Source organism: Polyodon spathula, chromosome 17 (genome assembly GCF_017654505.1).
Source record: "Polyodon spathula isolate WHYD16114869_AA chromosome 17, ASM1765450v1, whole genome shotgun sequence".
Taxonomy (NCBI): domain Eukaryota; kingdom Metazoa; phylum Chordata; class Actinopteri; order Acipenseriformes; family Polyodontidae; genus Polyodon; species Polyodon spathula.
Genome location: NC_054550.1, coordinates 28,235,245 through 28,247,846, shown reverse-complemented (window position 1 = coordinate 28,247,846; position 12,602 = coordinate 28,235,245). Strand labels below are relative to the sequence as shown.

The window sequence follows — 12,602 nt, the reverse complement described above, 5'->3', positions numbered from 1 at the left end:
AAGATTTTGTCAGATAAGATCTTATAAAACTCTTCACTGACTCACTGAACAAATATACTTTAAATTCCTTTATGTCACATCCCTTTAGTGTTCTGCAACTAGGTTGAAGATGGCAGGCAAGCTCTATATATTACATTTTGTGGTTGAAATTGACTTTAACTGTATAGTGAATTATTGAAATTTTAGTGACCCTCCAAAAGGGTCTGTCAAAACTGATACCATATTCCATTTTTCAAATGCAATGCTTTAGATTATATATATATATATATATATATATATATATATATATATATATATATATATATATATATATATATATATATATATATATATAGAGAGATGAGAGAGAGAGAGAGAGAGAGAGAGAGAGAGAGATAGAGAGAGAGAGAGTATCTTTGCAACTGAATCATAAAGCCAAGCTTTAAAAAATAATTTAAAAAAACAGGTGCCAGAGTTTCATTGCAGAAATGGAAAAAGCAGACACCTGGGTTTCACTCTAGCTATATAACATTTGATAATCCCAAAATTGTGATGTGCATAATATTCACAGCATGTAACAGTATATTACTGCTGCAACTTCCCTTCTTGGTTTTACACTACAGTTTTATCTTTCTTTTGATTGTGCTTTTGTTAATGCAGTATGTTACAATTTGTCTTTCATGACTTCAGACACGATTTCTGTTTCACACATTAACATTAAACATCATTATAGAATTGACAGAACTTAGATACTGACTTAACCAGGCATTTAAAGAAAGGGACTTTTTTAATGAAAGTCACATGTATGTAAAAATCAATAACAAAGCATTGTAGATACACAGAATGTCTCAGTGTACTGCATTTTAGTTAATTCTATTACATTAGTATTGTATTCCTGAACTTCTTTCAAAACACTTTAACCACATGTTTTCAGCCCTATCAACAATCAAAATAACCTTGTATGAGTGGTCTATTGTACATACTAACCTATATAAATAGGACGTATGATGCAAAGTGGTATACAGCATAACGATTAGAGGGCTAGCAGTACAGGAATGCAATTCTTTTTAACAGATTACTTCAGTATTACTATTTTTTTTACAGTAGTGGATTTACAGTAATAGATACCAGTAGGCATTGTAATTGTTTCATGCAGCAAGCTTGTATTAAAGTTGGACCATCGAACGCACTACAGATCTGAAAGGCTCACATGCTTGGAGAGGGACAGCATGTTAGGACAGTTGAAATGTCAATTAAAATTACTGTTTTAAGCTGGAAAGACATACAAGTAGACTTTATAAAGAACTACAATTTGAACTAGGTTTGGGGCTGTGTCAATGATTGCAATTGTCTCTGTTTTGCAATGGCTGTGTTCTATAAACATGCTGTCAAACAGCAGAGCCACAAAATTGCACATTTAAATTATGGCCAGGAACTGGTGTGTTATCCCATTTATCAAAAGAAGATCAGTATTACTCACTATGTCAGGCATTCTTTTAAATTATACACTTTCTCACATGTGGGAAAATCTCATCCTGTCTGCCCTATGTATTATATAAACTGCTCACATGTTCTCTTTAGACAATTTTTCTGGAAAACTTGCCTTACGATTGAGAATGTGCCACAGCAGCTGTTACACTGCTCCAGCCCTATGCAAGCACACCTGTGACCCAATTGTATTTCATTTTTTTACACATTTAACATTTTAAAATGCCTCCTTCTAAGCTAAAGACTTGTTGATGTTTTCTCTTTATGCTGTACAAACTAAAGCTACACTGAGGAAATAATACTACATAATAATACATGGTTCTATTATTTTCTACCACAGATCAATGCGTGCTTTATTATAAAGACACTGCTGAAAATAACATGCTTCATCTCAAAGGGGTTCCACAGGCTGAATTCTGGATGGTTTTGGCTCATAATTGATAAATGAACAAACAATCATTTAGAACACGGAAAACATAATAAATTTATGGTTACTTTCACCATGTTTTAAAACATGACTTTAGGAAAGTTGTCTACTGCATATAACCAGGCATTAGTTTTTAAGGTAAAAGGAGCATGCAGAGAAATAAGTAAAATAAAAAAGATGATTGATGAGATAAAATACCAAAAAGGTGAAGACATGGTTAACTGTGTGAGATTGGGTCTTTGTAGTATAGCTTGATTCTATTAAGGCAGGCACATATTTCAGAGTTGTGCTTTCCAGCAAAGTTGAATAAAAAGCTATGCAATTCCTAAAGGAACATACATCAATATTTATATTAAACTTTGTAATTAGCCTTATCCTGGTTGTGGCAAAATAAATTCAATGAGGTTGAACAGGAATTAAAACAAGGGTAAGCAGCTGATTCATGGCTGAAAGAGCCTGATTAATCAGTACAACATCACTGCGTAGGAGCCTCTTACCACAAAACCACACCAACCACAAGAAACAGGAGCTGACATGTTTATTGTAACTTTACACTGCCTTCAGGGGTGGGGGTGACTGGTTAGTGATATAGAGGCATTTTTATCGATGTCAACTGCAGTGTTCGAGGTGAATGACCCTTACAGGTAAATTCTCTAAACACAGAGTCAATTTAGATAACGCAGGGTGCTTCTGCCTTCCTTTTACTGGAAAAATGACCAGATCTCTGAAAAACCAATCCTTTAGGTGACAGATAAATCCTAGTTTGCTGGTCACTAAGCTTCATTCTTGACACCTACAGCTGCTGAAGGCTATTTTTACCAGTTCAACTGAATGTTGCTGTGCATTTCTAACTGGCAGCTGTCAGGCAAAAACAAAATGGTTAGGTTAAGCACTTTGTGTATGAATGTTTTAAACAATATAGAATGCAAACAAAACACTCTTCTAACCTTGCTGCTGTGTTTTTATTTAATCTCCCAATCTCCAAGTGCATATGGCTTTAGGACCCAAGTTTACATTTAATGTTATTATAAAGAATAAAGAATAAAGGTTTGGCAGAACCAAAAAAAAGTTTTAAAAAAAGTAAGCCAACTACAGCTTTTTATCCATTCCTTTTTTTTTTTATTAAAACAATACAAACATGAATCAATGTAAGATTATACTGTTTTTTTTTTGTTTGTTTTTTTTTTTAAATGTGCCATTATTTTCAAATCACTACCTCTTGGGATGAAGACACAAATATTAATAAGAAAAGCAGTGATGCCTGGCATTACATGAATAGCAAGTTAAGATCATTTTAGAAGGAACAAAGTGGGCTTAGGCTAAATACTGTACAAGAAGGACCTTTAGAAAATTTGCATTTGTAACTTGTGTCTTACTCATACTCACCTGTATATCAAAGTATAGTACTGCAACACCTACTTTTTTCCTTTACGCCCGTCAACAAGTTTTTCTGTTCAACGCATCATTCAAAGTAAAAGGATTTATGTAATGCGCTAAAGTTCCCTGGGCTCCCTATAATTTGAGCATTTTCTTCTACAAAGGACTGCACTCGGCGCGCTCATCTCATCAGGCAGAGTATAAGGATTAGCTCTGAATAAGACACCACGGAATGTCAAGCCTATCAGTTACTGAACATGCATCAGACAAACTTTGTCTTTGCGAGAACCTCTGCTCTGCATTTGTCATCCACCTGAATAATTAACAAGTACATGCTGCCTGCCAGCAGCTTAGGGAATTCATTTCCATCTATTACATGCACCTCACGTACACAAAAAGCACAGACCACACACAGCTCTCTACTGGAATCCTGTATGCTAGTCTTTTTTTCTTTTTTTTTTAAGAAATCAGATTGTTCTGATGTGGTTATCCTACATATAAACCTGCATCCATCTTGTATGCATTTCATTACTGGCAGTCAAGAGCTACTACATTTTGCATCATTATACTGTGTCTGTGGGTTCTGTGATTTTAATGATGCTTGACATAATATCATGGGATATAATGAGAGTGTGTAAGGAGTGCTGTGTGTTTATTTTCCATATAATATAACTAATATAACATCTCTTCATGAATTCTTTTAGATCAATGTGAGGTTTTAATCAATTTATAGACCTAAAAAGGCATATTACTTTAGTATTTGTTGTACTGGCAGGCACATTTATGCATGAGTATTTCATATAGCACATGAACAAAACCTGACACATTTATATTGCACCTGTGCATGGGCCAAAGTACTGAGTGCATTCTACTGTGCTACTAAGAGTTGAATACGTATGAGCATCAATTCTATATACAGTGGTTTGCAGAAGAATTCACCCGCCTGCAATGTTTTCACATTTTGTTTGTACCTGAGCGTACTCCACGACGCACTCAAATTAGACTTTACATGTATTCCAACTTTATCATTAACTGATAAAGTTAAAAAATGTATATAGAATATAAAGTAAGATTTTCAGAGAAAAACAGATTAATCTCAGTTGCATAAGTATTCAACCCATTTGTTACTGCAGCCCTAGATAAGCTCAGGTGCAAATGATTTGCTTGAAAGGTCACAAAATTTGTGAAATGGTTTCAGCCTGTGTGTGCTCAAAGTGGTTTAACTTGTAGATAATTTCCCTCAGGTATATAAAGAATTTGAAGTTGCAACTCACATAGTGATCCAACAAAGCAAGCATGAAGACCAAGGAGCTTTCGAAAAAGTCAGTGATAAAGTGGTAGAGAGGCACAGAGCAGGAGAAGAGTACAAGATAATTTCAAAAGATGCTGATTCACAGTGAAGTCCATCATTAAGAAGTGGAAGATGCATAATACCACCCAGACACTACCCAGATCAGATCGTCCTCCCAAACTGAGCAGCCAGGCAAGCAGGAAACTGGTTCAGGATGTCACTCTGAAGCCAACAATGACCTTGAGAGATCTGAAAAGTTCTCTGTCTGAGATGGGAGTCAGTGTTCACACATCAACAATAAGCTGGTCCCTACACAAAGCTGGCCTGTAGCGACGGGTGGCAAGAAAGAAGCCATTATTCAAAAAGCCTCATCTTAAAGCAGGTATGCAGTTTGCGAAAAAACATGTAGATGACACTGCAGACACGTGGAAAAAGGCTGTGGTCAGACGAGACAAAAATTTAAACTTTTTGGTCTAAATTCCAATCGTTATGTCCAACAAGTCCAACACTGCACATCACACAGTCAACACCATCCCAACTGTCAAGCATGGTGGTGGCAGCAGCATGTTATGGGGATGCTTCTCTTTAGCAGAGACTGGGAAGCTTGTCAGGATAGAGGGGAGAATGGATGGTGCAAAGTACAGGCGAATCCTTGAGGAAAACCTGTTTAAGTCAGCCAAGACTCTGAAACTGGGGAGGAAATTCACATTTCAGCAGGGCAATGACTCGAAGCACAAAGCCATAGCCACACTGGAGTGGTTGAACAAGAAAAGATTTAATATTCTTGAGTGGCCCAGTCAAAGTCCTGACTTGAATCCAATGGAAAATTTATGGCGAGACTTGAAGATTGCAGTCCAGAGACAATCCCCAACAAATTGATCAGAACTGGAGCAATTTTGTCATCGAAATGTCACCATCCTACTGTGCAAAGCTAGTAGAGTCCTATCCAAAAAGACTCATAGCAGTACTTGCTGCAAAAGATGCTTCTATCAAGTACTGACTTAATGAGCTGAATACTGCAACCAGTAAATTGCATTTTGTACATTTTCTTTGCAAGTTTTGCTGATATTTAACCTCCTCCTCATATAATAGTGTTCAGTTTAACCACTACAGCTTTGAATAAAAAAAAGTTTGTTTGAAAAGCTGTGCATACATTATTTGTAATTCAACAAAATGTGACATTATTCATAGGGGGTGAATACTTAAGCAAACCACTGTATGTATGAATACCAGATACTTGAATTAAACTCAACACCAGTGTCTGTCTTTGCCAAGTACTGAAGCTCAGGACTGACTGATGAGGTTTGTTCTGTCATTTAAAATCAGAGGTGCATTAGCAGTGTACAGTTGTTTAATAACAGTCCAAATTACTGGAATTAAAAGTCTTAGTAACTTTTAGAGATTTTAAGTTATGTGATGTGTAGTATAAATAATGCACACTTAGATGAATATTTAGAACCCAGCTGGAACAAATCTGGACCGTTTAAAGCTCTCAAGGATAACGTTTGAAAATAACATCTTTGATTTATTTAAGGATGTGGCTTAGGAAAAGCATCATGTCCTCAAAGTTTGTCAATCATTCTGTAAACAAATGATGTGAGCCAATTTATTAGTTAACGTTTAAAACGTCCTAATGTGATTGCTATTTTGTACACTAAAGGCTTCTTTATCTAATGCTTAGATAAAAACATCAAGCAAAGGAACGTCAAAACAAGTTTAAAAATAACCTGCTTTTGACTGTTCTTTTTAATTTTATGCATGGCTGAATTTGTTTACAAAATGGAGACAACAATTATTACTACTAGTTAAAAAGAACGTAGTAAATACACCAGAGGCTTGTTTCTCATAGCAACATGTTTGATGTTAGACGCCTTTATCCAATGTACATCATTAACCTAGGAACATTCTGGAGTTTCTTCCACTTAAATCATTACTAAACAATCAAAGAAAATGTGTGCTTCCTCAGAAAAAAAAGTATACCCAAGCTTGTTCTCAAAGAAGCCATTTGTTCAGCACAATGTATTCCTTCATTAATATACATTCAATTATTTTGGAAGATGATGCAAGCATCGACTTTCATAACATTCTTCTTCAGGCTGAAAGTATTCTGGAGGATCCTGTCGTCCTCCAAAAGGCTTCTTTTCAAACACTTTTGAAGCACTGTCTGCTGAGTGATGAGGAGAGCACTCATGTGTGCAGCTCAATGGGAACAATGTCCAACCTCCGCGAGGTATTCTACTATGCAAGCACTGAACCTAAGCTGGAAGGCCTAAAGGAAATGGAGAACGCTGATACGCTGAACGTGAAAGAAACACAAGACTGTAACCATGGCAATCAATCGAGACTTACGTCAGAACAGGATGACAGGTTTACACAGAAAAGTTAAAAAAGAAAGAAACACACACAAAATTAACGTATAACTCTACGAAGAATGCCCAACAGGGAGGTTGGCTAGAAGAGAACTCTCCGTTGTTTAAACAATCAAATCAGTTGGCTGCTTAAATATAAATTGTGATGAAGCACTTATTAAGTTCCTGGATGTCTTGACAGTTTGTCTTTACATTCAGCATTTTGAAAATCAAGACCCCAAGCTCGAGGGCATCTTTTTAAACCCAAGAGATTAAAAAATAATAATAATAATTATCCACCTTCCTCAGATCACAGGAATTCTTAATTTTTCTACCACTGTCAAGTGAAGACTCTTTGATCACACACAAGTTAAACAATGAAAAGTAAACTTAAGTCCTCTTTAAAAACCTAATGATGTTTTCAATTAAAGTACAAAATCCTGACATTTTAGCCTGAACCAAGTAATCATTTGCAGTATTAAAATGATTTGTAATTCATGCACTGCCCCAGTTACTGTATACATCAAATTGAGCATGATTATCATTTTCTTTCAAAAGGTTGCATTCTCAATATTATATCATACCTTGTAAACAAAGAACTCTCTACAATGCCCTCAAGTGGCTGTTGGAATAAAATTCTGACACTTTTGCTGTCTCACTTAGCTCCATAGGGGTTCACCAAATACACTGTACTTTTAATATCAATGCTTTAATATTATCTCATTATGCATTGATAAGGCACAGGCCCGTGCACATTGAAAGAGCTGTCAGCAAATAATTCAAATTTTACATGTAATTGCAAACTTTTTGATGATCTGGCTCAGCATAATACAATTAGCCTAAAGGTCCTGAACAAGTCTCCTTGCTCATTTTGTTGACAACCTTTTAATAAAACATGCTAACACATATTCATCTGAGACCTCCCATTTCCCTTCATTTTATGTTGCTGATAGCTCTTGTACTAAAAATATGCACTGTTAGAATCATCTCTACAACCTTCTGTCAAATCATGTCTTGATTATAGCCTATGGGTAGAAATGGCACCATGAAGATGTTTGCAAGAAGTTACAATAGGAGCAGAATCTGGGGCATCACTGTAATGATGTTGTAGGAATGAATAAAAAACATGATTAATTTACGAATAGCCGTTTTAATAAATGTTTCAGTGTTTCCAATCTCCCATTATGTTCCATTACTTTAAAATACAGACCTTCCTATTTTCATAGGTTTATATATCATGTAATAATAAAACAAAATCATATTTCTGTATCACCAGAGTTCAAAAACTTTAAAGCATAGAAAATCCATGTAGGCAAACAAAGAATCTGTCTGGTCCTTATGAGCAAAGCACAGCTTTATTTATTAGAAGTATTTATTATCCTTGTCTCCTAAATTGCATATATAAAAACAGAAATATGGTAGCATCAACAGAAGTAAAACTCCATTCACTGCAACTGTAGGCAGCTTAAATGACCAGTATTACTACAGAATTAACCTAAAATGCAAAAATGAAAAACATGCTACACAGTGCTGAAATTACTTTAATTGACAATAAAAGCTAAATTACTAGGAAATGAGAAACAAATGCAAAGAAAAGGTACATTAAAAAAAAGTGTGCAATTAGGCAATAACGCTTCTAGTTATTACTCTTATGCTTCTGTTATACACAAATAAAATGTTGCTTTTGTCTGACTGCTGTTGCTGTGCTAATAGTTTTCAGATGACTAAACAGCGCTCAAAAGCGTATTCAATTCTGGCAAAATCCACAACACAACTTTTTTGTCTGGAAGAACTGCAAAACACTGCACTGCTGCTGTTTTTTTTATTTTTATTTTTTTATGTTATCCCGGGTTAACTGCTGGGCCCTGAAGCATTGCTTTTAGTATCTACTTGGCAAATGTAGTCGCACCCTTTTCAACATGACATGCTTAGGATCCGGGGCTGGATTTTGCATTGTTTTCAGCTCCTGCCACAATCTCACTGTCAGACCCAGCTAGGAGACTGCTGCTGCCTGAACCGGCTGCCAAAAATTGACAGCAGGACCAGTGAAACTGCAATGGACTTAAACAGTTTGAAGGATCCAAGGATGGGCACTTTCAGGTTTGCTGTTATGTTACAGGGTATTATATATGAAAAGAGAAAAGAGGGCATTAGACAACAGATAAGAGAAGAAGGAGATTGACTTCTGGGCAGCTAACAGTTCAATAAACTAGCTTTTCAAGCTCAGGTTGATTTTGAATAGAGGCAGGGAGGAAACTGCCACCTACCATAGTTACGAGCTTAGCAACCACTCTTCAGGTGGGGATGAATCTAAATAAAATACTTCTGATCCCTTACTGCCTTGACCTTGCTGCTGGTGAGGAATATGGACAGATCCACAGATGCATCAATTAGTCTTGTCATTTTGTAGGAGGTGGAACCTTTTCAATATTGAATACTCAGTGTCACATAATGCATTCCACTCATTTTCTGTAACTATGCCATTCCATTCCATGCTTGTCAAAGAAAGTGCTATACGCTTAATAAATTCGCTCTGATGCATAAGGACGCCTCCTCATCCTCCTCCTGCACCCTAGCATTAGCAAAGCCCAAAATCCACTCAGTACAGCAAAGAAACAACACTGTGTTGCACTGTAGTCTTTATGCCAGGTTATTTAGACAGCTCATGGTAATTGCTGTTGTGGCATTTCATTGCTTCAAAACAGTTTCTACTGTAATTAAATTCTCTTCAAAGAGTGTTTTAAATAAACATCGCAAACTGTCAAAAACTTCAGCCTAGCACATATGTCTTCTACAGTTACAGTAGCTACATATTTAGTATAATAATAATAGCACATTTCCCCAGTTACCAAACATTAAAAATGAACTAAATAGTAATGCAATCTATGTGTGAGAGTCACTTATCTCGGGCAGCTGAATTCACACTCTAAGCACAAAACGATCCATAATTAGTTTTAGCAATTACTACTGTACCCTTACTCTAGCAATACCATAACAACCTTTTCTGTACACATGTTGTATGCCTTCGTGGCCTTGATTGTACAGTATCTGGCTCAGCATATCTTAATATAGAAATTCACAGCTTCAACTGTATTTATCGTACACAGGGCCTGAAACTCATCTGAAGATCAAACTCAGAAGATTTTAAGGAGGTGGCCCAGCAACCTCTATGGAGTTCCAGCTGCTTGATAAATAAATGTACAAATCTCATAAATTTGTTAATGCAATTCCCATAATGCATGCAGTTTAATGGAGGGCGAGATCAAAGTAGAAAAGCTGAAGGCTTCAAGAGAGTGTGTGGTGTCCCATGCAGTATTACAAGAACGTCAGAACAGCTGTACCAGCCCAGACTGAACCTTTTAAAACAGGCTTGTGATCAAACACGACACACACAGAATCAGTATGGAACAAAATGAAACCGATTAAACTACTGCAACATACAGCCTGTTTTCCTCCCAGACATCTTGTTTTAGCTTCCTAACAATACCTGCCAAGTAAAACTAGACTGGATCTCTTGCATGCTCATCCTCAGCTGTTAGTCCCTGCTCACTGGCCAGAAAGCACACTGAGCCAACTGGATATCAAACCAGGCTTTGTCCCTCACTCCGGGGAAGATTCTGTTTAATATAACATTTGTAATTCAGTGGGAGTAAGTTAGAACATGTGACAGCATAAAGGGTGTTGCCACACACTGAAGCAATGTTGATCACACCTATTAAATGAGCAATGTACAGGGTCTAGAGTAGTTATAGCAATAAGTTAGTAGTGTGAAAAGAACAAGGTAGTGGGTATGTCAGACTATAACCGCATTGTGTGCAACTAATTAGATAACAACTAACAACTGTAGGCCTTATATACCACATACAGTAGCAGATGATATAAAAAGACAACAGGTTCAACTTGCCATAATATTGCATCATGGTGTGCTTACTTCATTTCAGTGGCCACTATCTGTAGTTAGAATGCAGTTTATTTGCACTGCTAGTGCAGTCAGAGTGTTAGTATTCTAGAAGTCAGTATGCAAAAGCTTGCTGCATTCTCAGAAGACCTTATTTTTTTTAATATCGATATACTTTTTTTCCAAGAAAGGAAATCAGTAATTTTCTGAATATATTTCAGAGGTTTTTTTGAAAAAAGCTGAATTTAATATTGAACTGCTGCTTATCACCCTTTCACTGAAAATCATGTAATAAATATTAAATGCTGTCTTCAAACCTCAATGCAGCTTTCCACTATCTCAGGAAAGAGTGCATGTACATGTTATCACAACAGTGACCCAACATGTAATTTCCCACAAAAAATAATTGCACTGCATGGTAAATGGTGCTATTTTCTGGTATTTCAAACTTTGGCAGAGCTACAAACTAAATGACTGCTTTGCTTTGGCTAATGCTGGCAAATAGACAGCATAAGCTGTACGTCACTAGAGTAACTGCAAAACCAACTGCAGCAATCCGACTGCAAGGTTTTAAATAAATAAATCTCTATATTGTTTCCCATTATCCCCTTGCTGTTAAAGGCTGGCTCTAATAGTGTGCTACATACAGCAGATTAGGGCACCCAAATGTACTGTTCTGCATGTACTATGGACACTCAGTATAAATGTCTTTATTTGCCCCAGGATATCCCAAATTCGATATAACATTAACATTTCTAGTAGACTTGTAATTATTATAATTTTTTATTTCATTTTTAAGATAGTTAAACTGCGAGGACAGGATCAGGGCTGAGATAAGCAGTTAGTTTCCAGACCGCAAATACCAAACCATAAATGACCTGGAAATTGCACATTGCACCTGGGGACTCACAAATAAAGCTTTGACAAAGAGATCAGGTAAGAGATGTGGCAGATGCAGCATTGAACAGCATTACTAGGCTTAGCTCACCTTCTGGGGCACACTCAGGCTAGTTTTGCTTTATGAACAAAGACCCCCCGCAATGTCAAATGAGGGTAAACTGTAACTCGTTACTGTAGACCATAATGTATATGTTTGACAAGACTGTCTCCATTGTTTCTTTGTTTATATAACTACAGATTATTAAAAAAAACAGTTATCAACAGTTACTGCAATAAGCATAAATGGCATTGGGTTTTGTACATTTAAAATGTGAATTTTGTGCATAAAGTACACAGGTGATATACATGCATTTCAGGCTGTAAGACAGGACTGGTATCAGTTTTTCTGGAACTCATCTTCAGCAATTCAATGCCACTGATATCTAACATGGCAGTTTTTATTAGGCATAGTTTACAACCATAAACAAAATATATCTATTTGGATGCTTAAAAATGTAAGTTGAAAGTCGCCCCAGCTATTTATGTTAGTTTGTTACTTTAATGTTTTCTTAAAATAAACGACTGCTCATTAGATAATGCAAATGTGTGCACTGAGCCAATTACAAACACTACCTCTTTACGTTTACAAGGGATCAAAAGTCCCTCGCCATCTGAAACATTATTTCTAGGCAGATAACCCTCTTTATTTGATTCAGCCTTACAAATAGTTAAACAGCAATAGCATTTTAAGTTAATCTGTGTTTAACTGCAATTGCAATGTTGTGTGAAAGAAACCCACGTGTTTAAAAAGAGGTACCGAAAGTAATAGGAACATCTAATAGAAAAGGCCGTTATGCAACTGGCAGAATCTGTACTTAAATTATGGGTGCAACTTTTTTGGTTGACTAGATCTAA

The 12,602-nt window shown here is 36.2% G+C and overlaps 1 protein-coding gene across 4 annotated transcripts in view; it reads right to left on the bottom strand.

Moving 5' to 3' along the window:
• Positions 1-12,602, bottom strand: part of LOC121329793 (neuronal PAS domain-containing protein 3-like) — a 232,055-nt gene that overhangs the window by 179,799 nt on the left and 39,654 nt on the right. The gene's annotated exons all lie outside the window — the stretch shown is intronic.